We start from the raw sequence: 27386 nt of genomic DNA on the forward strand, positions 1-27386 counted from the left end.
GCCAAATGAGTTCTGTTATACTCACAGACACCATTCAAACAGTTTTAGACACTTTAGGGTGTTTTCTATCCAAATCAAACAATTATATGCATATTCTAGTTACTGGGCAGGAGTAGTAACCAGATTAAATCGGGTACATTTTTTATCCGGCCGTGCAAATACTGCCCCCTATCCCCAAAAGGTTAAGAAGCCTTTTGGATGTAGACTTGGCACTCTATGACTAGAGTGGCTGGAGTCTTTGGCAATTTCTAGGGCCTTCCTCTGACACCACCTGGTATAGAGGTCCTTTTTTTCCAGGTGGGAAAGGGCATTGTGGAGTGCAATAGAGATTACATCATCTGTGATATGTTGGGGCGGTATGCAAATTAGAGTGGGTCTACAGTAGGGTTTCTGGGATAATCGTGTTGATGTTAGCCATGACCAGCCTTTCAAAGCACTTCATGGCTACAGATGTGAGTGCTACGGGTCGGTAGTCATTTAGGCAGGTTATCTTAGTGTTCTTGGGCACAGGGACTATGGTGGTCTGCTTGAAACATGTTGGTATTACAGACTCAGTCAGGGACAGGTTGAAAATGTCAGTGAAGACACTTGCCAGATCCTCAGTGCATCCTTGGAGTACACGTCCTGGTAATCTTTCTGGCCCCTCGGCCTTGTGAATGGTGACCTGTTTAAAGGTCTTACTCACATTGGCTGTGGAGAGCGTAATCTGTAGCTCAGGTGGGCCATAAGTACAGTAGATAGTATAAAATCAGGGAAACCCATCCTGTAGTGTTCTAAAGCCAAGCAGAGAGAATAGAAACAGTGAGATAGTCCAAACACTGTGAGGGAAATATCAGTGTCATAGCTGAACATCCTTAATCCAACCCTGATTAAATATTAATTGTCTGAAAGGCATCACAGCTATTCTAAGTGATGGAAGCGAGAGAACAGAAACAAGTAATAGACACGGCAAAATGGCAGCTGCTAGACTGCTAGAATGAGAAGCAGTGCTGGAATTGGATAATTCCAACTTCAAACGGGGGAAGGTGAGGCAGCAGCATGCTCGTTGTGTTCAAAGCCAGCCTGGACTGGGGGAAGGAGAGGGAAAAGAGGGAGAAAAAAAGAGCAGCTCGACTTGTGAAATGTAAATCCAATCAGGCTGGACTCCCAGCCGCCTGGTCTCCTGTTACTATTTAGAGCAATAGCCCTCCTTCAGCCTACACCCACGCCCATGAATATTGCATCACCCAGCAGGTTACTGTAATTCCGACAACATGTTTTACGCTGAATATCGACGGGATTCAGAGATCGAGAGATCTTAATGTGGCGAGAGCAGCAAAAGGAACGGTGGTTCCCGTGACTACCTCCAGGGTAAGGAAGTGCTAGGGTAGGAACGCTGAGGTCACACAATCGGCGATCACACTCCAGGGACCCCGCGCTGCTCTACCATGACACAATGAGATACACAACCCATGAGGCGAGTACGGAGCAACAACCTCGCATTAACATCTCCCTCAACAGCACTGAGAAGTAAAGACTACAAGGACAAACACACAACATGTGAGGCTTTGATTACATTCTAAATTAAAATACATTTAATTCATTCTAATGATGACATTTTTTGGTCAATCGGGTGCTTGCTCTAATTCACATCTACTGGATGTTTAATGGATGGTTACTTGTCCTAGTATGGAGTTAGCTATTGGTCCACAGTGGTTGGTTGCTACCCTGGCATCATGTGTTGTGGTGTATATGGGACATCTGGAGAGACAGTGTGTTAGCTACCTGGTCTAATGTTTTAGGGCCAGCTGTGTAGTACCTAGTTAGGGGCAGGCTCTGCGTAACTCTGGGTGCCTGGGTTCGGGCAGGGTAAGTGGATGGTGACAAACGGCAGGCGGTGACTTGGCCCTCTGCTGAGAGAGGTTAGACCGGACATGGTGTGACATCAGAACTATCCATCATGAGGAGGGAGGGGGTGAGAGAGGAAGAGAGGGAGAGGGCACCCCTCAACAACCAATAAATCACAGCCAGGGCCATAGAACAGTCCCAGGGACAGCCAGTTTCCACCACTCCTTCTGGCCATGTTCTATGTGCAACAGGACCTCAGAGGGAACAACACTGTGTGAGAGGAGTTAACCAAAGTCAATCTGCTGAAATGTTTATTTGATGTTCATCACACACTCACTTCAGTGCTGATCTGCTGTAAATGGGCACAGACATGCAAGGCATCTAGTGAGGCGATGGGGCAGAAGCTTGGGCGTCCGTCTATCTACAGAAGCAGAAGACACACACCTAACTCCCAGCCAGCCTTACTGCTAGAACTCCATGCTGAAATGCCACATTAAGCCCCTATCCGAGGGCAATCATTTCATATCAACGACATCTCCAAAACCATTGACACTGTCGCCAGTTTATGTAAAACCCACAGTGGGTTAATGCATCCGGCCATACAGGCCCATTTCCACTCCATCCCCTTGCAAAGGCAGTAATGTAGTAACCAAAAAAGTATATGTAAAATATATTTCAGATTCTTCAAAGCAGCCACCCTTTGCCAAAATAACAGCTTTGCACACTCTTGGCATTCTCCCAACTAGCTTCACCTGGAATGCTTTTCCAACAGTTCCCACATATGCTGAGCACTTGTTGGCTGCTTTTCCTTCACTCTGTGGTCAAACTCATCCCAAACCATCTCAATTTGGTTGAGGTCGGGTTATTGTGGAGGCCAGGTCATCTGATGCAGCACTCCATCACTCTCCTTCTTGGTCAAATAGCATTTACACAGCCTGGAGGTGGGTTGGGTCATTGTCCTCTTGAAAAACAAATGACCCAATAAGCGCAAACCAGATGGGATGGCATATCACTGCAGAACACTGTGGTAGCCATGCTGGTTAAGTGTGCCTTGAATTCTAAATAAATCACTGACAGTGTCACCAGCAAAACAACCCTACACCATCACACCTCCTCCTCCATGCTTCACAATGGGAACCACCTATGCGGAGATCATCTGTTCACCTACTCAAGACAAAGACATGGCGGTTGGAACCAAAAATCTCAAATTTGGACTCATCAGACCAAAGGACAGATTTCCACTAGTCTAATGTCCAATTTTCTTGTTTCTTGGCCCAAGCAAGTCTCTTCTTATTATTGGTGTTGTCATGACTCTCTCTTCTTGGTGAGTATAAAAAGGACCCATCAGCTAGGCAAATGTTTGAGAATTGCCAGACCCACCCTCTCTCCCACAGGAGAGAAGGGGGGAGTTTGGCCTGTTTTATGACTTAAATTATCCTCCACTCTGCAGAAATGGAAGGCTGAAAATCCTTTGTTACACAAAGAGACTATGCCACCAAAACTTCAACATCAAACAATAGACATTGGAACAATATTTCTAACATAAGAAATGGTAGGAATGATGACAGATGGAATATGGGAAATGAATGTCTATTTTGTGATGTCATTAAAATGATCAGAAATACATTATAATTGGAACATTGTAACTTTAAGAGCTTTCACACGGTATATATCAGATGTATATATAAATGTTGTAAAACTTATATGATTAAATATGAAACAATTTTTTTAAATAAATAAATGTGATTTTAGTCTTCTAATTAGATAATGTTTTTCCATGTCTGTTGCACACTAACTAAGCCACTCCCCTAATGAGGTCAGAGTTCGTGTCAACATGTACACATCACGGACAAACTGAAATGGTCCACCCACACAGACAGTGTGGTGAAGAAGGCGCACCAGCGCCTATTCAATCTCAGGAAGCTGAAGAAAATTGGCTTGTCACCTAAAACCCTCACAAACTTCTACAGATGCACAATTGAGAGCATCCTGTCAGGCTATATCACCGCCTGGTACGGCAACTGCACCGCCCACAACCGCAGGGCTCTCCAGAGGGTAATGCGGTCTGCACAGCGCATCACCGAGGGCAAACTACCTGCCCTCCAGGACACCTACAGCACCCGATGTCATAGGAAGGCCAAAAAGATCATCAAGGACAACAACCACCCGAGCCACTACCTGTTCACCCAGCAACCATCCAGAAGACGAGGTCAATACAGGTGCATCAAAGCTGGGACCGAGAGACAGAAGCTATTTTTCAGTCTCAAGGCCATCAGACTGTTAAACAGCCATCACTAACACAGAGAGGCTGCTGCCTACACACAGACTTGAAATCATTGGCCACTCTAACAAATGGATCACAAGTAATTTTATTAATGGCACTTAAATAATGATGTTTACATATCTTGCACTACTCATCCCAGATATATATATATATATATATACACTGTATTTTATACCATCTATTTCATCCCGTCTATGCCGGTCGGTCATGGCCCATCCATATATTTATATGTACGTATTCTTATTCCTTCCCTTTACTTAGATTTGTGTGTGTTAGGTAGTTGTTGTGGAACTGTTACATTACTTGTGAGATATTTCTGCACTGTCGGAACTAAAAGCACAAGCCTTTCGCTACACTCGCAATAACAGCTGCTAACCATGTGTATGTGACCAATACAATTTGATTTGACATGATGGAACCACCTTTCAGGCCAGAGTGCTTAAAAGGAATCGCTGAGAATTTAAATTCAGATCAGAGTACTTGAGGACATGGTCCACATGTTGAAATGATTAAAACTACAAGACCAGAAAATGTTAAGACCCTCTGAAACTCTCGACGAGTGGAGAAGGTAAAGACTAGACCAAACATTCTCAGTCTGCAGCTGGGTATTGTGAAGTAGTCTAGGACAATTAACCAAAGACGGGAGGGAAGAACATGTCCCTCTCACCACCGGGTGGTACACCTCCGATGTATCCATTCTAAGAGCACTCCAGAACAAAAGAAGCCTACAACTATGAACGACATTGGGACCTCTGGCGGACAACCAGAGAATTGCATCGTACTACTTCCTATAGACGGACCGAGTGGTTTCAACAGACAGACGACAGAGAAAGACATCTACGCGTAAATAATTGCATTTCTAATCCGAATGAGTGGTTGTTAGGGTGGTAAGTATTCATATTTACAGTGAGCGTAGTTTACAAATGTATGTACGATAAGTTCACTCTCTTTGTCTCTCCCGCTCTTTATCTTTCCCCACCCCCTTTCGATTGTGTAACAAGCTGCCATATCGGGTTAGTCCACGAGGGACATTTCATTGCATTATGTTAGTAATCAATAACCTATATCGTGTGTGTGTTTATGTATTTCTGTGTGATTATTTAGTTAGTTAGTAAACACATAATAAAGTACATTTGTGTATCGCTGATTCATCACTTAGGTTAGGGTTCATGCAGATCTACGAAGTCAAGGACGTTCAGAATAGACTGATATGAAGAAATTATTAATTGATGACTGGTATGATATCGATATATTCTTGAGTTAATTCGGGAAACGGTAACTCATTAAATAAACTTTTCCCGTGGTGCCCCAAATTCCCAATGAGTTAATTGCTACATGATTCATTTAATCAAGTAATAATTAAACGTTGTAGGTAATTATTCGATGAATAGCAGTCATCACATTAACCTCTTGACGTTACCCTAGGATAGGGGGCGCCACAGCGCATTTTGGAAAAAATTAGTGCCCATTTTCAGCGGCCTACTAATCAGACTCAGAAGCTAGGATATGCATATAATTAATACCTGTGGATAGAAAACACCCTAAAGTTTCTAAAACTGTTTGAATGGTGTCTGTGAGTATAACAGAACTCATATGGCAGTCAAAACCCCGAGACCGATTGAAACAGGAAGTGGAATTCTGAATTGTGGACTCAACTTCACGTAGTCGCCTATAATTCACACCGTGAACTATCGTTATTTGAGCACTTCCTATTGCTTCCACAAGATGTCGCCAGTCTTTACAAAGTGTTTTGAGCCTTCTACTGTCGAAACTCAGTCAATGAGACGCGTTGGAAATTGGTCATAGCGGGAGGGCCATCACCATTATGACGCCGGCGGCCCTGTCTACCCCCACCTTTGGAAACGTTTTGAAACACATTGAAATCGTCCCCCTCGAATCTTATTGGCTCTCTTGTTGAAACAGGCCCTGAAGATTTATGTTATACAACGTTTGACATGTTTGAACGAACCTAAATGGGAAAAAATAGCTTTTATCCGACACGGCTGTCCCGCGGCCGGCAGAGCTTTTGGATACTGCCTAACAACAGCTTGCTAATGGAACATAAAGAATGGACTTTTTCGACCGAAAATACATCTGTTGTGGACCTGGGATTCCTGGAAGTGCTTTCTGATGAAGACAACTAAAGGTAAGGGATTATTGACAATATTATACAACATAAGATGTGATCTGCGATTGTTCCAAGATGGCGCCGAGCTGTATTTACTAGGTCATTTTCTGAGTATCGCATCCCCTTTTATCGCTAAGTGTGATTACCCAGTAAAGTTATTTTTAAATCTGGTATGACAGGTGCTTTCAAGAGATATTCATCTATAAATCTTAGAATGACAATATTACATTTTAAACATGTTTTCGAATAGTAATTCAGTAAAATGTAGCACTGTTTCATCGGATGCTTTTGACGGGAAAATAGTTAGTCAACGTCAGACGCCGATGTAAAATGCTGTTTTCATATATAAATATGAACTTTATTGAACAAAAGAATGCATGCATTGTGTAACATGATGTCCTAGGTGTGTCATCTGATGAAGTTTCTAAAAGGTTAGTGCTGCATTTAGCTGTTTTTTGGTTATTTGTGATGCAAGTGGTTGGTCGGAAAATGGCTATGTTGCTGCTTTTTACGATGGACTCATCTAACATAATCTAATGATTTGCTTTTCCTGTAAAACCTTTTTGAAATCGGATGACGTGGGTCGATTCAGGAGAGGTGTATCTATAAAACAAACAAAAAAATATATATATATATTTTTTTTCAAATTATTAAATTTTGTTATGCTAATTGGCGATATGATTTTTCGCTGGATTTTGATCCCGCTGACGGGATGAGACGCTGAAGAGGTTTTAATGATAGTCATGTCAGTGTCCTTTAGTAGTAGTTTCTTTGCAGCGATTCAAGCAGTCTCCTCTGAACAGTTGAGGTTGAGATGTGTCTGTTACTTGAACTCTGTGAAGCATTTATTTGGGCTGCAATTTCCGAGGCTGGTAAGTCTAATGAACTTATCCTTTGCAGTAGAGGAAACTCTGAGTCTTCCTTTCCTGTGGCGGTCCTCATGAGAGCCAGTTTTATCATAGAGCTTGATGGGTTTTGCATCTGCACGTTTTCCAGTGCGACTGCACTTTTTCCAGAAATTTTCCAGATTGACTGACCTTAATTTCTGAAAGTAATGATGGCCTGTCGATTCCCTTTGGTTCTTTGAGCTGTTTTTGCCATAATATGGACTATCTTCTGTATACCAACCCTACCTAGTCACAACACAACTGATTGGCTCAAACGCATTAAGAAGGAAAGAAAGTCCACAAATGAACGTTTAACAAGGCACACCTGTTAACCTGTTAGGGCTAGGGGGCAGCATTGACACGGCTGGATAAAAAACATACCCGATTTAATCTGGTTACCACTCCTACTCAGTAACTAGAATATGCATATACTTATTACATATGGATAGAAAACACCCTAAATTTTCTAAAACTGTTTGAATGGTGTCTGTGAGTATAACAGAACTCAAATGGCAGGTCAAAACCTGAGAGATTCCTTTACAGGAAGTGGCCTGTCTGACCATTTGTTGAACTTCTTTTCCATCTCTATCATTTACTAAGGATCTCTGCTCTAACGTGACACTTCCCACGTCGTCCATAGGCGCTCAGAGCCCGGGAAAAAACAGAATGTCGTCATTCCAGCCCCAGGCTGAAACACATTATCGCCTTTCTCAAGTGGCCCATCAAGAGACACTAGCTTATGCGCGTGACCCCGACCGCCCCCGCCTTTGGGATTTTTTCCTCTGTTTGCCGAAAAGGAGATTCCCTGTCGGAATATTATCGCTTTTCTACGAGAAAAATGTCGTAAAAATTGATTTTAAACAGCGGTTGACATGCTTCCAAGTACGGTCATGGAATACTTAGAATTTTATTGTCACGAATTGCGCCATGCGCGCGACACTTCTTTACTATTTCGGATAGTGTCTGGAACGCACGAACAAAACGCCGCTATTCGGATATAACGATGGATTATTTTGGACCAAACCAACATTTGTTATTGAAGTAGCTGTCCTGGGTGTGTATTCTGACGAAGACAACAAAAGGTAATGACATTTTTATAATAGTAAATATGATTATGGTGAGTGCTAAACTTGCCGGGTGTCTAAATAGCGAGCCCGTGATGCCTGGGCTATGTACTTAGAATATTGCAAAATGTGCTTTCACCAAAAAGCTATTTTAAAATCGGACATATCGAGTGCATAGAGGAGGTCTGTATCTATAATTCTTAAAATAATTGTTATGCTTTTTGTGAACGTTTATCGTGAGTAATTTAGTAAAATGTTAGCGAATTCCACGGAAGTTTGCGGGGGGTATGCTAGTTCTGAACGTCACATGCTAATGTAAAAAGCTGGTTTTTGATATAAATATGAACTTGATTGAACAAAACATGCATGTATTGTATAACATAATGTCCTAGGGTTGTCATCTGATGAAGATCATCAAAGGTGAGTGCTGCATTTAGCTGTCTTCTGGGTTTTGGTGACATTATATGCTGGCTTGAAAAATGGGTGTCTGATTATTTCTGGCTTGGTACTCTGCTGACATAATCTAATGTTTTGCTTTCGTTGTAAAGCCTTTTTGAAATCGGACAGTGTGGTTAGATTAACGAGAGTCTTATCTTTAAATGGCTGTAAAATAGTCATATGTTTGAGAAATTGAAGTAATAGGATTTTTAAGGTTTTGAAAATCGCGCCACAGGATAGCCTTGGCTGTTACGTAGGTGGGACGAATTCGTCCCGCCTAGCCTAGAGAGGTTAATTTAATTGCATTCCAGGTGACTATCTCATGAAGCTGGTTGAGAGAATGCCAAGATTGTGCAAAGCTGTCATCAAGGCAAAGGGTAGCTACTTTGAAGAGTCTCAAATCTCAAATATATTTTGATTTGTTTAACACTTTTTTTGGTTACTACATGATTCCATATGTGTTATTTCATAGTGTTGATGTCTTCAATATTATTCTACAATGTATAAAAAAGTAAAACACTTTTGACTGGTAATGTATAATGTCGGGGACCGTCGGCCTCGGGTCTGGTAGTAGAGATCTACTTTCCAGCAACCCATCTCCTGTTCCAGAACACAACACAACACCACAGGTGTTCTAATGTAGTGGATGGAGAGAGGGTCTGTGCAAGCAAAAACGTCTCTACTCACAGCCACTCTGCAGAGGGAAAGAGAGGGGAAGAGACACAGGAAGTATCCCAGTATGCAGTTGGCCAGCTGTTAAAAGGTGTCCTCAGAGAGTGCATTCCCTGCCTTGTCACCTGGGCTGTCATAGCCACTCGGAGTGGTCATTAATCAAGCAGTACACACCTGCTGTCACCCCCCCCTCCTCTCTCATTCACTTAGCCCGGATAACAGAGCCATGAACAACCCACAATAGTTTTTCCTCCCATGCTGTTTCTCCTCTCTTTCACACACAAACTCCATCTCTCTCCCTGTCGCAGTCTGAAGCACGTACACACACCGGCAAAGCCCACAGACATCTCTCTGAGGCTTTTAGCAGGCAACGCCACACTTCCTAAAAGCTCCTCTCATCCCATCACAGGTTGGCCGGCTGAAAGGTTGCCAATCACTGTGAGTCTCATTAGCAAGGAATGCTACAAACAGATAAATAGACAAACAACAGACAAATACACACACACACACACACACACACACACACACACACACACACACACACACACACACACACACACACACACACACACACACACACACACACAATATAATACACTGAAGCTTCATCACAAATACTCAAAAAGGAAACAAATATTATTACCTGTTGTAATAAATAATAAAATAGCAAGACCAGAGAACATGGAAAGAAGATAAAGAAAACAATCACTAGCAAGTGAAATACAGGCCTATCAAATAGGCAAAGTCTGTGTATAGAAAGTAGTAGATAAATAAACATATACAGCCACCCAGCCAGAACCAGAGGAGGCTGGTGGGAGGAGCTATAGGAGGATGGGCTCATTGTAATGGCTGGAATGGAATAAATGGAATGGTATCAAACATATGGAAACCACGTTTGACTTCATTCCATGTATTCCATTCCAGCCATTACAATGAGCCCGTTCTCCTATAGCTCCTCCCGCCAGCCTTGACTGCTCAGAAGATCCATACAGGCTAACAGCAATCAGCAAATTCATACAGGCTAACAGCAGGTGGCCAGTTCCACAGCCATGATGATGGTGACAGGAGGGAGTCAGACACAATTTCCTCAGAAGCTCTCTTTCCTCAGACATCAGACCATAACTGAGAGTATTTGAACCACTCACCATTTACTTTATCTACATGGGATGACATAGTAAGTATGTTTTTCAAATAGTGAAGAAATGGGGAGTATTTCCTACCAGGTTTGTCCTCTGGGTGCTTTGCTGACCTCTAACCCAACAACAGACATCTGGGGGAGATACACGCTCCCCTTGCTGCTCTATGGACTCCAACAGGGACAGTCTGAATTGATCTCCAGCACATGCCTCAGGTGACGGATAGCTGGTGCAGAGATCACAGGTAGACAATGGCCCCCACCCCCCTGGCGCACACACACCCATCCAGAGCTTTGACAAACAGATTATCTCTCCAGAGCCCGAGCACCAATCGATTACAGAGCCTTAAAAAGACAGAGTTGTGGGGTTTTTAGATAGAAATCCAGAGAGAGAGAGAGATAGAAAGCCAGAGAGAGAAATAGATATTAAGCCAGATAGATAGATAGATAGATAGATAGATAGATAGATAGATAGATAGATAGATAGATAGATAGATAGATAGATAGATAGATAGATAGATAGATAGATAGATAGATAGATAGATAGATAGATAGATAGATAGATAGATAGAAAGGCAGAGAGAGAGAGAGAGAGAGACAGATAGATAGAAAGGCAGAGAGAGAGAGAGACAGATAGATAAAGCCAGGGAGAGATAGATAGATAGATAGATAGATAGATAGATAGATAGATAGATAGATAGATAGATAGATAGATAGATAGATAGATAGATAGATAGATAGATAGATAGATAGATAGATAGATAGATAGATAGATAGATAGATAGATAGATAGATAGATAGATAGATAGATAGATAGAAAGGCAGAGAGAGAGAGACAGATAGATAGAAAGGCAGAGAGAGAGAGAGAGAGAGAGAGAGAGAGAGACAGTGAGAGAAGGGCATAGTGTTGGGGCTGGGTTGGTTTAGAGGCTGAATTGTGTTTCTTTTCACCTGGATCAAAAACCTCTCAGATCAGTCAGTATACAGACACCCAACAAATTGTCACATGGTTATTCTAACCCAGCAACATTACATCAGCTTGTGAAATAAATATTGTTTAATTACATTTTTGTTGTTGTTGTTTCTCTGTAATACTACTAGCCACCTAGCAATTTTATGAAGTTGGATTTAGCTAGCCCAGGTTCCCTATCTCCCAACCTCATAACTACAGTATCTACCGAGAAGCCATTTCAGGCTATCAATCAAGTTAGAGTAGCTAGCTTATATCTTAGATGGCATGCCTGCTGGCAAGGCTGGTAGACTTTAAAAAAGCAAGCAATAACTATATGTATTGAATAAGACTCACATTCCTTTCAATATTTTACTCAGATTTGAGCAAAAATGCAGAGAAGCATATTTTGTTTCTTTAAAAAAAGAACCACGAGTCAGGACAGCTCAAGAGGTATGCTTAGATATGCAGAAAAATATACATCTTTTTGAAATAGAATGAACAATAATTCTCCAACTTATGGTCGGACCTAGCCCCTCTCCGGACCACCCCCCAGCCATCCTTACGTACTTTGTACCCCCTCAGATTTTCTGCATGCATGATGCCCCTTTCCACAGCCTGTGTGACCTCTGACCTGTCACGATCAGCCTGTTTATTTAGAGCCCAGGTCATTTAACGGCCGACTAACTCTCTGCCTCTCCCTCAATTATTCAGCAGCCTGGATGTGTGTGTGTGTGTGTGTGTGTGTGTGTGTGTGTGTGTGTGTGTGTGTGTGTGTGTGTGTGTGTGTGTGTGTGTGTGTGTGTGTGTGTGTGTGTGTGTGTGTGTGCGTGGTCCATCTCTCTGTTGCCCCCCCGTGGAAGATGGAGGCTGATGAGAGGGCAGTGGGGGCCACAGGAGGACCAGAGAGCAGGTTTTTAGCTTCCAGGCACAAACACCAATTAGTCTGGATGTGAATGTGGTGCTCCACTCTCTACTGGATTGTTGTAGCCAAGCCAGCTGCTCCATCCAGACCTCAGCCCTGTCCCAGACCAGTCCCAGGCTAGACATACCTTCCACCACCAGCACAGCCAAACAAAATGCCCAGTAGAGACAAAGGCATGTTCAGTAGTGAGTAGATTAGTCTGGAGGTGAGGTGAGGTAAGGTGAGGCGAACAGACGGAACAGACAGAGGGAGTGGAGAGGTAAGGGGTGTGTGTATGTCTCAACCAGAAGGCCCACATCCAGGCAGTTTGTGAAAGTGAAATTCAGATAAAGACGGAATTTATAATGTTACTTCCACCCAGATGTCCTAAGCCCCAGGACACATTAATGAGTAAATGTCACTGTTTTCATCTCTTTCCTCATTGCTCTTTGACTCCACTGTTCAAAGGCTGAGAAGCCCCTTTTATGCCCTTTTATGAAATCAATACTTTCCGCTGCCCACCTAATAAAAGTCCTATAAAAGCGGAATGAAGACTGACGGTACACACACACACACACACACACACACACACACACACACACACACACACACACACACACACACACACACACACACACACACACACACACACACACACACACACACACACACACACACACACTAGGCTGACTCTTTACTTTCAACATGGGTCATTATCTTAATTAATTTGTCAGTCTATTTGCTGACCCAAGAGAAAAGCTAGCTAAAATACCCCCTTCTCTTCTCCTCTCTATTCCTCTCCACACGTATCTCTGTCCTTTCCTTTTCTCTCCTCACCTCATCTCTCTCCTTTACTCCCATTTCCTCATGTCACCTCACTTCTCATATTTCTCCTCCCTCCCTTCCCAGCCATTCCTTTCTTTTCTATATTTGTCTCTCTTCATCTCATTTCACCTCTTCCCCCTTCACTCCTCTATCCTCATGTCCTCTCCCACTCCTCTCCTCTCCTCTCCAGTGACCAGCCTGCTCTGGTCTAATCCTCCAGAGGGTCCTACAGTACCAGGAGAGGTTTTCTCTGTGGCCCCTCTGTGCCTCTGACAGAACTCTCCTCTGGGGCCTAGCTGCGCCTTATTCTACCCACCACCATAACCCAGACACCAGCTGGTCTGGGGCCAGTCTTATGCCCAGTCACCCAGAAGAAATACATCTGTTTCCAGTTCAAAGAGGAAAAGACGGATAAAGAGAGAGTAATACAAATGCAGTAATTGTTGAGAATGCATTCATGAGAACGAATCAAAACATGCAGGAGAAGAAAGAGGTTTAAGATAAGCCTGTCCCTGAACCCTGGTTGGTAGTATTGATTGGATAGAATAGTGCCCAGAGAAAAAAACTGAAAGGGAAGAGAACATAAGACATAATAACAAGATGTCAACAGCTTAAAGCTCTACAGAATACGGTGTAGATATGTCGCCAGGGATGAATAGAGTGAACATGTACTGTATGTGTTATTGTGTGTGTTATTGTGTTGTTGTGCATTAAATGTTTATCTGTTGCTTGCAGAATAGATGCTTGTTAGTTTGTTCTCATTCATGTGACATTACCTTCTCTTTATTCAGGCAAACCATGAAATCATCCCGACCACAGAAGGTCATATGAATCTTTTCACATCATCAGCCAATATTGTTCACAATTTTCAATTGAATGTTTTCCCAGAACATCTCCACATACTTGACAAAAGCCTGCAACAATGTGCAGTAAACAGATAGGAACAAAGCCAAGCAAAAATAGAGACGTGTTTTACTGACTCTGGGCAAACTATGGATTGGCTCTGGTTGTGTGGAGAGAGGGTAAGAAAAGCAGGGTTCTAATATAGCAGCCGCAGCATGAGGCCCTGCTTCAATATAGGCTCAGCGGCAGGAGAGATCAGTCCCAGCCAGGTACCTTTAAGCAACCTGCCTCCATCATCACTCCGGGGGGGGGGGGGGGGGGGCTGAATTAGGGAAAGACAGCTCGTGTCTGTGTTTCTGGAAGAGTGGAGTGTATGGTGGTATGTTAGAGGATGTGTAAGCGAAACTCCATGCTTTGGATCAGGCCACTGCCAAGGGTGTGTTTGAGTGTGTGCATCAGAGTACAGTGTGCATATCTCTGTATGTGTATGTGTGTGTCTCTAGGGTCACCTCTGGGTCCCATTGAGGAGGAGCTCTGTCCATGTGATTTATGGCTCTGGTAGCTCCAGCAGGCAGGGCCTATTTTCCCAGAGGTCTTTGCACAGTGGCTAAAATAACATAGTTCTCCTCCTCACGCCATCCTGTTTCCTGTCTTCTCTAGATGAGGGTGGAGCCCTGCCAAACCAGCCCCTGATCCTTCTACCTCTCTTCCCTTTCCTTCTCCCTTTTCCTTCCCCCATCTCTCTCTCTCTACCCCTTCCCTCAAGCCTCGGTTGCCCTCTTAGCTTTAATAGAGCACTGTTCCCTCAGTCTGCAGACTGACCTCTCCACCCTCTCAATTTCTCTCAAGGACCTCCACACTTTCCAACCATTCCCATTAAAAACTCCTTGAACCAGACCTGTTGCAATATCTTCTTTATAAAGTCCTAAATAGAGTTTTTGTCCAATTCCATTTTCCATTCGTTGAATGCTTTTTCTTCCCACAAAGATCGATAAGGGGGAATAGACCATGAAAAGGGAATACGTGTTGAGAAACTTTATCTAGCGGTAGAAGTAAAAATAACATGCAAGGAGGAGCCATTTGACTCAATATCCACACAGAACATTCCTTGAAAAAACAGAACAAAAAAATCTCTCCACACTTTCAACCAATCAGATCCCTTCTCTTTTCTTCTTCTGTTGCCGTGACAAATGTTTCTCCTGACTGAAGCCACAGCTTGGCGATCTGGTCCTCAACTAGCCTAGCCGTATTAATTACCGTTATTAAGCAATTCATTAGCAGATGAGAGAAAGATAATGCCAACCTGTATTTACTGGGAATAGCCAGGAGGGTGGACGTGCGGAGCGTGACGGATATCAGCCAAGCGCAGAAGTGACATTAACCTTTTGATTAGCAGAGTAATAGGCAGATGGTCGGACTGGCGCATCCGTTCTCCAAGTGGAGGAAGAGAAAAAGATACTGATGCCACCGGCGAGATGAATGACTATCAGTGTTCAAAGTGATGACATCATCCCTATGCTCCTTCCAGTTACGCAGTCATCTGTGGAACTGGATTAGTCTTGTTATCCGCCTCTCTTTCCCTCTACAAGACAGAGCCCATATGCAAAAGATTACTCCAGCTGTTTTGTCACTCATTACAAATTGCATCATTTAAAAAGACTGACAAGTATCTGACAACAAAAAGGAAAAGTCATGAACTATCGTTGGTTCTCATGGGATTTCTTTCAGTCATCGGGGGAGGCTCATCTAGTCAAGCCCAGTCAAAAATGAATCATCGTTTGCAGATTCGATTGAAAAATTCAATTTGATTGAAACAATTCAATAAACAATCAGTGTGTCACTGTGAGAGAGCCAAAAACAGCTCTGCAATGTGTGCAATGTGAATCTTCAAGATGCAAAGAAGTCCTGGGAAATCACTTGAGAATAATTCCAGAGTTGTACCCATCAACTGTTCATCACAACAGACCACTCCATCAGCCTGGCCACTTTACATAACTGGATATCTTCATGCATAATGCAGCAGCCGTACCGTACTCCCCATCTCAAACCACAGATGCAGACTGACACTTTATGATGCGGGCAACCGGGTACCAACCAAGGCACCACACAGAGCTGCCGTGTACAAAGAGTTTACCCAGAGCGACCACATAAAAGAAAGCTTCGGTCTGATGCCGTTGAAGCCAAGTGAACTGTGTACTGTACCATAACTACTGAGTAGTTAGTTAAAATGGACATGCTCTCTTTCAAACAAAATGTCTTTTAGATAAAAACCTGGTAATAGAAGCAACGCTGGCAATAGTCTAGTACTAGATTAGTGTCCTCTCTATGGACAGAGACTGTCTCTGAGTACCTGGTGTCCCAGTAATGAAGCATAGAGCCCATTCATCACACCCCTACCAACCCTCCTGCACCCCCTGTGTGCACCCATCGCCCGCCCTTGTCGCCAATTATGCCATGCTTTCCATGCAATTTAAATACATTAGCAGGCTCCACGCATATTCAGAGGATGCTGATGAGCCCTGTGGTCTATTCCTGGGGCAATGGTGATATCACGCCCATTATGCTTTAATAATGCAAATTGTATCCTCATTTAAGGGCTTGAGCTGGAGCCACCTGCCACCCAGCTCTCGGGGGAAACACTCTACCACTGCTGGAGCACAGGAGGCTGGTGAGAGGAGACCGGTTCACAATAATGGCTGGGATGGAATGAATGGAATGGTATCAACCTCATGGAAACCACATGTCTGATCTGTTTGATGCTATTCCATTAATTCTGTTCCAGCGATTACAATGAGCCCGTCCTCCCCAATTAAGGTACCATCAGCCACCTGTGTGCTGGAGATATGGAGGACCAGAGAGGTTTTTCTCTCTCTCTCTTTCTCTCTCTCTCTCTGACAGAGCTCTCTTTCCTTACTCTTACTCTTTCCCTTTATCCTTCGTTACTCTCTCTACCTTCGCATCTATTCTCCCACCCCTTTCTCCCTTTCCACACTCTCTCTCTCTCTCCCCGCTCCCTCCCCCTGTCCTCCTCTGTCCCTCTATATGTGTCCCAGACACCGTTACTAGCTCTGGTTGCGCTCTTGACAATACAATTTTAGCCAACAAGGTGCTCTTTAGTGACGCCAATTAGGCCGTGTGCAGATTAAGCATCACAATAGAGCGCTTAGGGAGAAAGCAATAGGTTTACTCTCTAAACATGCCCGCTGCTTTGGAATAAGGACAGAAATCAATAGGCACTCGTGTAATTCACTTCACAGCAGATAACTGCAGTGGGGAGGGCTGGGTAATGAGACGATAGCCAATGAGACTGGCAGAACGGCCCTTTTGTGCTGAGACCCATTAGGAGCGTGTGAATCATATACTGTAGCAACAGATCACGAAGGCAGAAGAGTGGCTGTTGCAGAGTGCTGAGGACTAGAGGGTTTTAATAGCCATGGAGGGCAGGGGATGGACACAGAGGGAGGTGGGGGTGGTCATGAAGGAATGAGAGAATGTGCTATTATTCCCTGTTCACTGTTCGTAAGACATAATAGCCCACGGTAGCCTTTTCTATCCATGTAGGCTTCTTCATATTCTAATACCAACCTGATCACCCTCTCTCTGTTACCCTGCTGTGATGGAATTTGACCAAATACCTTTATGTAATTGGGTTTTGCTAAGTGAGGAATTCACCACTACAGCTATTCTGTTGGATTTTCACATGATTCATACAGTATGGCAGTAAGACTGTGTGTATGGGTGTGGCAAGGGAGTATTAAAAAAGGCGCCTCTCTTCTCTCTTCTCCAAACTCCTAAACCTAAGACGTTTCTGGAATAATCAATGTCCAACTCTCTGATGACATCATTTTTACTTCCAGCTGCTCCCGGAGCCAATCGATTGCGCAAGTATTCGGGAAGAAAGATTGAACAATAATTTCCACCCGGATTTTCAATTATAAACTGCTAAACATCTGCAATAAAGAGGGTGGCGGGGAGGCAGTGTGATCCATCACCATAGCGATCGTGTAGATGGGAGTGATAACACGGGAACAGCCGTCAGGGAAGAGGAATGCCCCTCCAGCTGCCTGCCTCTCTCTCTCTCACACACACGACTAGGATCAATCAACTGAGGAAAATTCACCCACACCCAACAAACATACACCTCCAAAATGTTCTCTCTCTCTCTCTCTCTCTCTCTCTCTCTCTCTCTCTCTCTCTCTCTCTCTCTCTCTCTCTCTCTCTCTCTCTCTCTCATTCTCTTTCTGTTTACCAGCCTCTCACTCAATAAATCCATCCTCCATATCTCTCTCGCTCTCTTTTTCTATATTCTCCCTCTTCCCCTCTCCCTCTCTTCTTGGTAACAGCCATGTCGTGATCCTTCGCATTCTGAATGTAAACATTTACACTCTCTTTTTCTCTCTCTGAACCACTTTACCTCCTCTTCCCACCATCATTGTGCTTTGTTTGCCCATGTCTGCCCTGAGCCTCCTGTCTCTCAGCTCTGTGTGCTCCATACACTTCACAGTGTCCCGTGCACCTGCGTGGCGCATATTAAATACCATGTAAGCCAATAAGCCAGAGGAATGTGTTTTCAGTAGGAGAGTAATCTGCCACAAGCCTTTGCAGGAGATGTACTCCCGTATGTGGATGTGTTTTCTTTTAAATGTATATTGAATGGCTACATGAGCTGCTTTGCCACTTAATGTAGCCTATTCGTTACCCTTCCTGGTTTTCCATACTGATGAAGATGGGCAGCACAAGCAGCCAATGACATTCCAGCTCCTCTGGGGCAATGTGTGTTCAGCCAATAGAAGACAAGACATTGGTTAGCCAGAGTACCACAATGCTATTGGTTGAAATGTCATGATGATTTCCTACCTTGTATCAATACTTCAAATATATGAGATGACAGTTCATAAAAATGCTAATTAATAGGGTTAAGGTAAGAGCGAATATGGAAAAATGGCCACAAACCAATCCAGACATTTGAGCCAGGAGTGGTGAGATGATGACACAGTGTGGTAATTGAATCCTTGCCCAGTGAGATCAGAGGGCTGAAAATCCTAATTCCACACTGGATTAGCTCAGTGGGGATTGAGTTAATTTGATCCACATGCAGAGGAACAGCATGAGCAGGAGAGATAATCCCAGATCCTATGCACACCAATGGGTGGTGAACCCCACCAAGCATCTGGCAACAGAGCTGAAGCAGGAGCAACCTGTCGCTGTGTGTATGTGTGTATGGTTATGCTGTAACGGATTGTGTGGTATGTGTGTTCTAAACACAACCATACACACACACGCATGCACGCACGCACGCACGCACGCGCACACACACACACACACACACACACACACACACACACACACACACACACACACACACACACACACACACACACACACACACACACACACACACACACACACACACACACACACACACACACACACACACCAAGTCTGGCACCCTCCCTTGTGTGTTGGCCATCTGAGGATCATTGATTAATTAATAGTGAGTGGTTTCTCATCTTTAGGACCTTTAATTACACAGGGCATCAGCGTGCCCAGCGCACAAGGACAGGGGGGTCGTCGTCATGCCGATGCACTTCATCACACACGCCACGGGAACACATGTGTGTGCGTGTGTGTCAGGCCCTGTCAGCCAGCATAACATTAGCCCACTGCCAGGGAGCTCTGATCGCAGCCTGGATCACACCAGTACACACTGGGGGGACCACACACTGCTGCTCAGAATACAGCCTTGTCTCAACACCTCCAGGTCAAAACATCATGGGACAACAAAGAACCCTACTGTACACTACATGTTAGGGTATAATTAGATGCAGTGCTTAACAGAGCGTCCTTCACTGTAAAACACCAAACTGCCATTCCAATACTAACGTGTCCCTCCCACAATGCCATCTGTTATGACTCAGGCTCTGGGAGGCACGTGGCTCATTGATTCCCCATCAGATACACTCATGAGTATATGGACTAGCAGCCACTGCTCTGAGCCCCACCATGACACAGCAAAACAGCCTGCTGCGCTGTACATTGCAGGCTAAACACTTCTCCTTGGCTGGAGCAAAGACCCTGCTACAGTACACTGTCACGTTCGCTGTCCTCGAACTCCCTGTCATAAATCAACCAAGGCGCAGCGTGCCGGTAATTCCACATTCTTTATTTGAAGAAAACCGAACAAAACAATAAACAGAAAGAAACGTGGCACACACAAAACACTCACAGAAATAATAATTACCCACAAACACAGGTGGGGAAAAGGCTGCCTAAGTATGATTCCCAATCAGAGACAACGATAGACAGCTGCCTCTGATTGGAAACCATACTCGGCCAAAACAAAGAAATATAATGACATAGAATGCCCACCCCATATCACACCCTGACCTAACCAAACAGAGAAAAATGGCTCTCTCAGGTCAGGGCGTGACATACACACACTCCCTTGCTACCTCGGCCTACAGAGGGTCTATTTTAAGCATACTGTAGGTTAACCGAGAGAGCGTCCAAACATAGTAGCATCAGAATTAGAATTTAGTATGGGTATGCCTTGTTCTTCTTCCTGTTCTTAATGGGGATTCTGTATGTGACGGATCTGAATTAGACGCTGGGGTTTCCAGAGGGATATTTCTGTTTCTGAGGAGGGAGAGGAAGCCGTTCGAAGGCAGCTGAAAGGCACAGCAGTGTAGAGGACCCTGTCCAGGCTGGTTTCAGCTGCATTACCACCATCCATCAACGCTCAAGGAAAAGACGGAGAAAAAACCCTGTCGATACAACATTTAGCTTAGCAATCACAAGTTACTAATTTATTTACATTCCTAATATATTTACTTTTTTCGTTGGGGGTGATAAATCGCAGGTGGCCCGGGAAAGGGATTTGATGATTTAGGGCCCAATTCGAGCCCCAAAATTGGTTTCTGCCAGCCTAATACATCATACAGAATTAAAAGGTGATTGTGGTGTGAGGTGAACCTGGGCCGGGGAGCGATGGAGGTAGCTCAGCCACACTGACACATCACTCACACCGGCCCCACTCAGACAGAGACGGATGGGGCCCCGAGCCAGTGTAAATTGCTGATCTGATCATTAGATGATAACAAAGATGAATCAAGATAAGGATGGAGAGAGAGTGGGAGAAAGAGAGAGTGACAGAGAGAGAGAAAGAGAGAAGAGATCAAGAGAGGGAGAAAGAGGGAGCTTGGGTTTCTACTAAGCCGACATATAGAATTGTTTTAAGATGGTCATACCAAGGATGATTTTTCTATTCGATTTAGAATTGTAGGACCCTTGTAGGTATAAAACATTTAAATGCTTTATTATTTGAGGAAATATTGAATTTGGCCTCTGCTGTTAGCCTATAGAAACACATTAAATAACAAAGTTGTACATGGCAAAACAGATAAATCAAAAGCAAGTATGTTTTGAAGTGTCCGTCCTATATCTGAGAGAAAAAATGTTTTTGTTGTTTTTTACCCATATACCCATACTTTTTGGGTCAGAAAACTATTTCCATACTTACAACATTAATGGTAATTAGTGTGGACAATTGTGCATGTCCGTGGCAAATTAAACTGAAGTTGGAGGGGAGGAACGGGGAGGCGATCAGAGCTTGGGTTGACCTTAGACAGCCTCAGGGTCCGCACACAAACACAAACACACAGTGTGGTTATGAGTGATGGTCTACTGGGAATCTCATCATTGCTAGCATCTCAGACGTTGAGTATGGGTGTAAATCGCAGGCTGAAGCAGGCAGGGGTCAGAGTGACAGTGTGTGGTACGGGAGGGGTGGGTCATCTCTACCTTACAGAGGGCTCCTGTCAACGTCTGAGTAAGGTTGCCACCTCACATTGCCCTGTGTCCTGGACAAGTGAAAAACACAACTGTTTTAGTGCTTTAAGAATGCACTCAATGAAACAACTCTCCAATGTATTAGGCCTCTCTATCACCACCATCGGCTATAGGGCACTCATGAATGGATACAAATAGAAACATACTTACTGAATAGAATGGAACACTGGGGAATGTGGCTCAACTTGTACACGAGTCCCTTCAGTACAAACTCCAAAAGGAAGACAAATTACTGAGTAACTGTCTGACAACACATCCAAAGAGAGCTTGTAGCACTTAATCTGCCCCCCTGCTGCATAGCCTTAATAGGTTACAGAGAGCAACAGCAACTAGCAGTGAGGAGGGACCAGAGTAATCTGTATAGATTAGCACTCCTGAGTCCCATGAGCTTTCCCTCAGATACAAGGTCAAAGTGAGAAGAGCTCCATAGAGTTGCAGCCCAGCACAACACACAAACAAATGAGAAAATCCAGCACACAAAAGACAAACACACACACCTCACACTGCAACGTCCAACATACAAAAGACAAACACACACACCTCACACAGCAACATCCAACATACAAAAGACACACACACACACACACCTCAACATCCAACATACAAAAGACAAACACACACACCTCACACTGCAACATCCAACATACAAAAGACACACACACACACACACCTCACACCACAACATCCAACACACAAAAGACAAACACACACACCTCACACCGCAACATCCAACACACAAAAGACAAACACACACACCTCACACCACAACATCCAACACACAAAAGACAAACACACACACCTCACACCGCAACATCCAACACACAAAAGACAAACACACACACCTCACACCGCAACATCCAACACACAAAAGACAAACACACACACCTCACACCGCAACATCCAACACACACACACCTCAACATCCAACACACAAAAGACACACACAAATCTCACACTGTAACATCCAACACACAAAAGACACGCACAAATCTCACACCGCAACATCCAACACACACACACACACACCTCACACTGCAACATCCAACACAGAAAAGACACACAAATCTCACACTGCAACATACAATATCCTTTAATATGTATATTTAAAATCATCACTATGATTGTAGATGACATCTAATCTATAATTCACACTGGTGCCAACAGGGGTATTAAAAAAGTGTGTGTCCATGCACCGGTGCAGATGAGTGGGCGGAACTATCAAAGTATTTGTCCTTGCCAAACCACACTGAACATTACAATGTAATGGAAAACGTCAATAAGAACATTGAATACAGGATCAATCTGAGTGTCTCAGGCCTATGCTACGCCTCCTTTTTCAATTCATTTGAATGGCATTTCCTTTCTCTCTCTCTGCGGTAATTACCATAAGGCTTTAGGAGACTAATGACATCTCTAAACTCGCCTGGACCTGAGCTGCATTTTAAACTACTGCAGTTATGAATGAGTCTCTCTGCCTCGTGTAGGTATGACTTTCAATATCGTTAATATTTCTTTAAAAAAATGTATAAAATGTTTTATTTGTACTTTTTAAGTAAAAACCTGCAGTCAACTTGTGCACTTGGTTACGAGATAAAGCAGATTACATTTTTAATTTGACCTGTTCCATTATTTTTCATTATGAAGCTTGACCGGTAGTTTCCTAAAACAGCTGAGCCAGTCACATGTTTGTTTACAAGTGCACAACAACAAGAGACCGGAGCCTCATGAGTAACTCTAACTGCTGAGCAGTAAGCGCCAGGTGATTTAGTAACACTTGTATGGAATTCACAAGTACATCTTTGTCATCTACAGTTGAAGTCGGAAGTTTACATACACTTAGGTTGGAGTTATTAAAACTAGTTTTTCAACCACTCCACAAATTTCTTGTTAACAAAATATAGTTTTGGCAAGTCGGTTAGGTCATCTACTTTGTGCATGACACAAGTAATTTTTCCAACAACTGTTTACAGACAGATTATTTCACTTATAATTCACTGTTTCACAATTCCAGTGGGTCAGAAGTTTACATACACTAAGTTGACTGTGCCTGTAAACGGCTTAGAATATTCCAGAAAATGATGTCATGGCTTTAGAACCTTCTGATAGGCTAAATGACATCATTTGAGTCAATTGGAGGTGTACCTGTGGATGTATTTCAAGGCCTACCTTCAAACTCAGTGCCTCTGCTTGACATCATCTGGAAATCAAAAGAAATCAGCCAAGACCTCAGAAAAATAAGTCCTCCACAAGTCTGGTTCATCCTTGGGAGAAATATCCAAACGCCTGAAGGTACCACATTCATCTGTACAAATAATACCACGCAAGTATAAACACCAATGGAACACGCAGCCGTCATACCGCTCAGGAAGGAGACACGTTCTGTCTCCTAGAGATGAGCGTACTTTGGTGCGAAAAGTGCAAATCACTCACAGAACAACAGCAAAGGACCTTGTGAAGATGCTGGAGGAAACAGGTACAAAAGTATCTATATCCACAGTAAAACGAGTCCTATATCTACATAACCTGAAAGGCCGCTCAGCAAGGAAGAAGCCACCGCTCCAAAACTGCCATAAAAAAGCCAGACTATGGTTTGCAACTGCACATTGGGACAAAGATCGTACTTTTTGGAGAAATGTCCTCTGGTCGGATGAAACAAAAATATAACTGTTTGGCCATAATGACCATCGCTAGGTTTGGAGGAAAAAGGGGGAGGCTTTCAAGCCGAAGAACACCATCCCAACCGTGAAGCACGGGTGTGGCAGCATCATGTTGTGGGGGTGTTTTGCTGCAGGAGGGACTGGTGCACTTCACAAAATAGACGGCATCATGAGGAAGGGAAATTATGTGTATCTCAAGACGTCAGTCAGGAAGTTAAAACTTTACAAATGGGTCTTCCAAATGGACAATGACCCCAAGCATACTTCCAAAGTTGTGGCAAAACGGCTTAAGGACAACAAAGTCAAGGAATTGGAGTGGCCATCCCAAAGCCCTGACCTCAATCCTATAGAAAATTTGTGGGCAGAACTGAAAAAGTGTGTGCGAGCGATGAGGCCTACAAAGCTGACTCAGTTACACAAGCTCTGTCAGGAGGAATGGGCCAAAATTCACCCAACTTATTTTGGGAAGCTTGTGGAAGGCTACCCGACACGTTTGACCCAAGTTAAACAATTTAAAGGCAATGCTACCAAATACTAATTGAGTGTATGTAAACTTCTGACCCACTGGGAATGTGATGAAATAAATAAAAGCTGAAATAAATTATTCTCTCTACTATTATTCTGACATTTCACATTCTTAAAATAAAGTGGGGATCCTAACTGACCTAAGACATGGAATTTTTACTGGAATTAAATGTCAGGAATTGTGAAAAACTGAGTTTAAATGTATTTGGCTAAGGTGTATGTAAACTTCCGACATCAACTGTAGATATCTTATAACTATTAAGTAAACTGTGTAATATGTACTCAATACTCAGCAATTGTGCATTTGTTTTGCTAACTTAGTAGCTAGTGGTAAGCAAAATCAAGCTTCTCTTGGTAACAGCAGAGAATTCCATCCTGGATCAAGATCCTTGCTGTCTAATATTTGTTTTGTGCATGCAGAAAACTGAGTAGCATTTTTTTGGTACTTGTATAACTTCATGAGCTGGGATGTCTGTCATGCAAATAGTGTATGTCAGAGACTGTATAAAATGATCGCCTGCACTCGTTAGCATTTAGCTAGCATCCGCTATGGGATTTTACATGTACTTATTAGCAGTGATAACCTTCAGATTACAGAGGCTCATTTGGGGTCTTTTGCGTTTAAAAATAGTGCCCCTGGTAATAACCGCATACCACGGGATGGCACAAGGACATTATGACTGTATGAAAATCTGGATACCGCCTAAGGCTTATGTAGAGCATCTATTCAGAAGTCTTCAAAGAGATAGAGAGTTTAACAAAGGAGAAGAGATAGAGAGTTTAACAAAGGAGAAGAGATAGAGAGTTTAACAAAGGAGAAGAGATAGAGAGTTTAACAAAGGAAAAGGGCAGATGCACTGTTTATTAGACATGAACACACTAATTCAAGCAAGCACACACACACGCACGCACACACACACGCACGCACGCACGCACGCACGCACGCACGCACGCACGCACGCACGCACGCACGCACGCACGCACGCACACACACACACACACACACACACACACACACACACACACACACACACACACACACTGTTTAGTGGAATGCCATCTCCTTCTTTCCACAGCCCCTCCAGGATGATGTACGACAACACTCGGAAATATTTAGCCGGGATGATCTCAGCGAAATGAATTAATAATTCATGCATGATGGAGTCTTTTTAATATTTCAGGCATAATTAATAAGGCTCCCCACGCAGAGGAAATCGCCTTGAATGTCAACAGCAGATGAATGAGACAGAAGGCAAAGCCTGGTTCCCTATCAGTCAGACACCAATGGCCATTTCACACACACGCACGCACGCACGCACGCACGCACGCACACACACACACACACACACACACACACATACACACACACACACACACAATCTATGTGGAGAGACAGGGGAGTTACCACTGGATGCTCTAATAGGCCACTGTGGTGTATGAGGGTTGCATGTGAGGTGATGTCAGGATCAGAGCCATGCTCTGTGCAGAGTAGACCATCTGAGTGGCAACACAGAAAGTGCTCTTCGAGGTTGGCAGTAACACACACACACACCCACACAAAGTACCTGGGCGGTCCAAAGTCCTTGACTCTGACACGGCATGTGTTCATGTCTAGTCCCTCTCATGAAACACACACACCACACACACCTCAAAATCTGTTGCGCAACACTGTTACCTCTTCAGGGATCTTATTCAGAAGGCAATGTTCATCAGACCACACAGAGGCAAGCTCACATTAAATTTGACATTTCCACTCATCTCTTATTCAGCTACATCTTCCTCAAATCCCCCTCTGCTCCATTCTTCATCTGTTCACCCCCTTGCTCAGCTAAATATGTTGTATTTATCCCCCACTCACCCCCTTCACTATAAAGCTAACCCTAAACACCCCCACATACACAGGCACACCGCACACAGCCCTCCTCTGCTTTATAGAGAGAGATGATGCTAACTCAGTCTCCCCAGAGTCTCTGTGTGTGGTGATATTACCAGCCCTGTTATGAATAATGGCCCAGAGTACACAAGCTTTAAATAAACTTTAATCAATTTCACAATGTGCGGCCCTGGATAATACATTTGCTGCTTTACAGCTGCATGGCAGAGACAAACTATAACCACACAGGCACACACACACACACACACATGCACACGCGCACGCACACACACACACACACACACACACACACACACACACACACACACACACACACACACACACACACACACACACACACACACACACACACACACACACACACACACACACACACACACACACACACACACACAGCTCCTAACCACCCCGTACAGGACAGATCAGATTGGCCAAAGCAAACATTTGTGTTATAGTTTCTTGTTTGGCAGGCATCCACATCCAGACACACACGATTGTTTTAATAT

At 43.7% G+C, this 27386-nt stretch overlaps 1 protein-coding gene across 1 annotated transcript in view; it reads right to left on the reverse strand.

The window, feature by feature from the left end:
* LOC106583020 (receptor-type tyrosine-protein phosphatase gamma) overlaps nucleotides 1-27386 on the reverse strand; it is a 287378-nt gene that overhangs the window by 169045 nt on the left and 90947 nt on the right. The gene's annotated exons all lie outside the window — the stretch shown is intronic.

This window comes from Salmo salar, chromosome 22, assembly GCF_965601325.2.
Source record: "Salmo salar chromosome 22, fSalSal1, whole genome shotgun sequence".
In the NCBI taxonomy this organism is placed as follows: domain Eukaryota; kingdom Metazoa; phylum Chordata; class Actinopteri; order Salmoniformes; family Salmonidae; genus Salmo; species Salmo salar.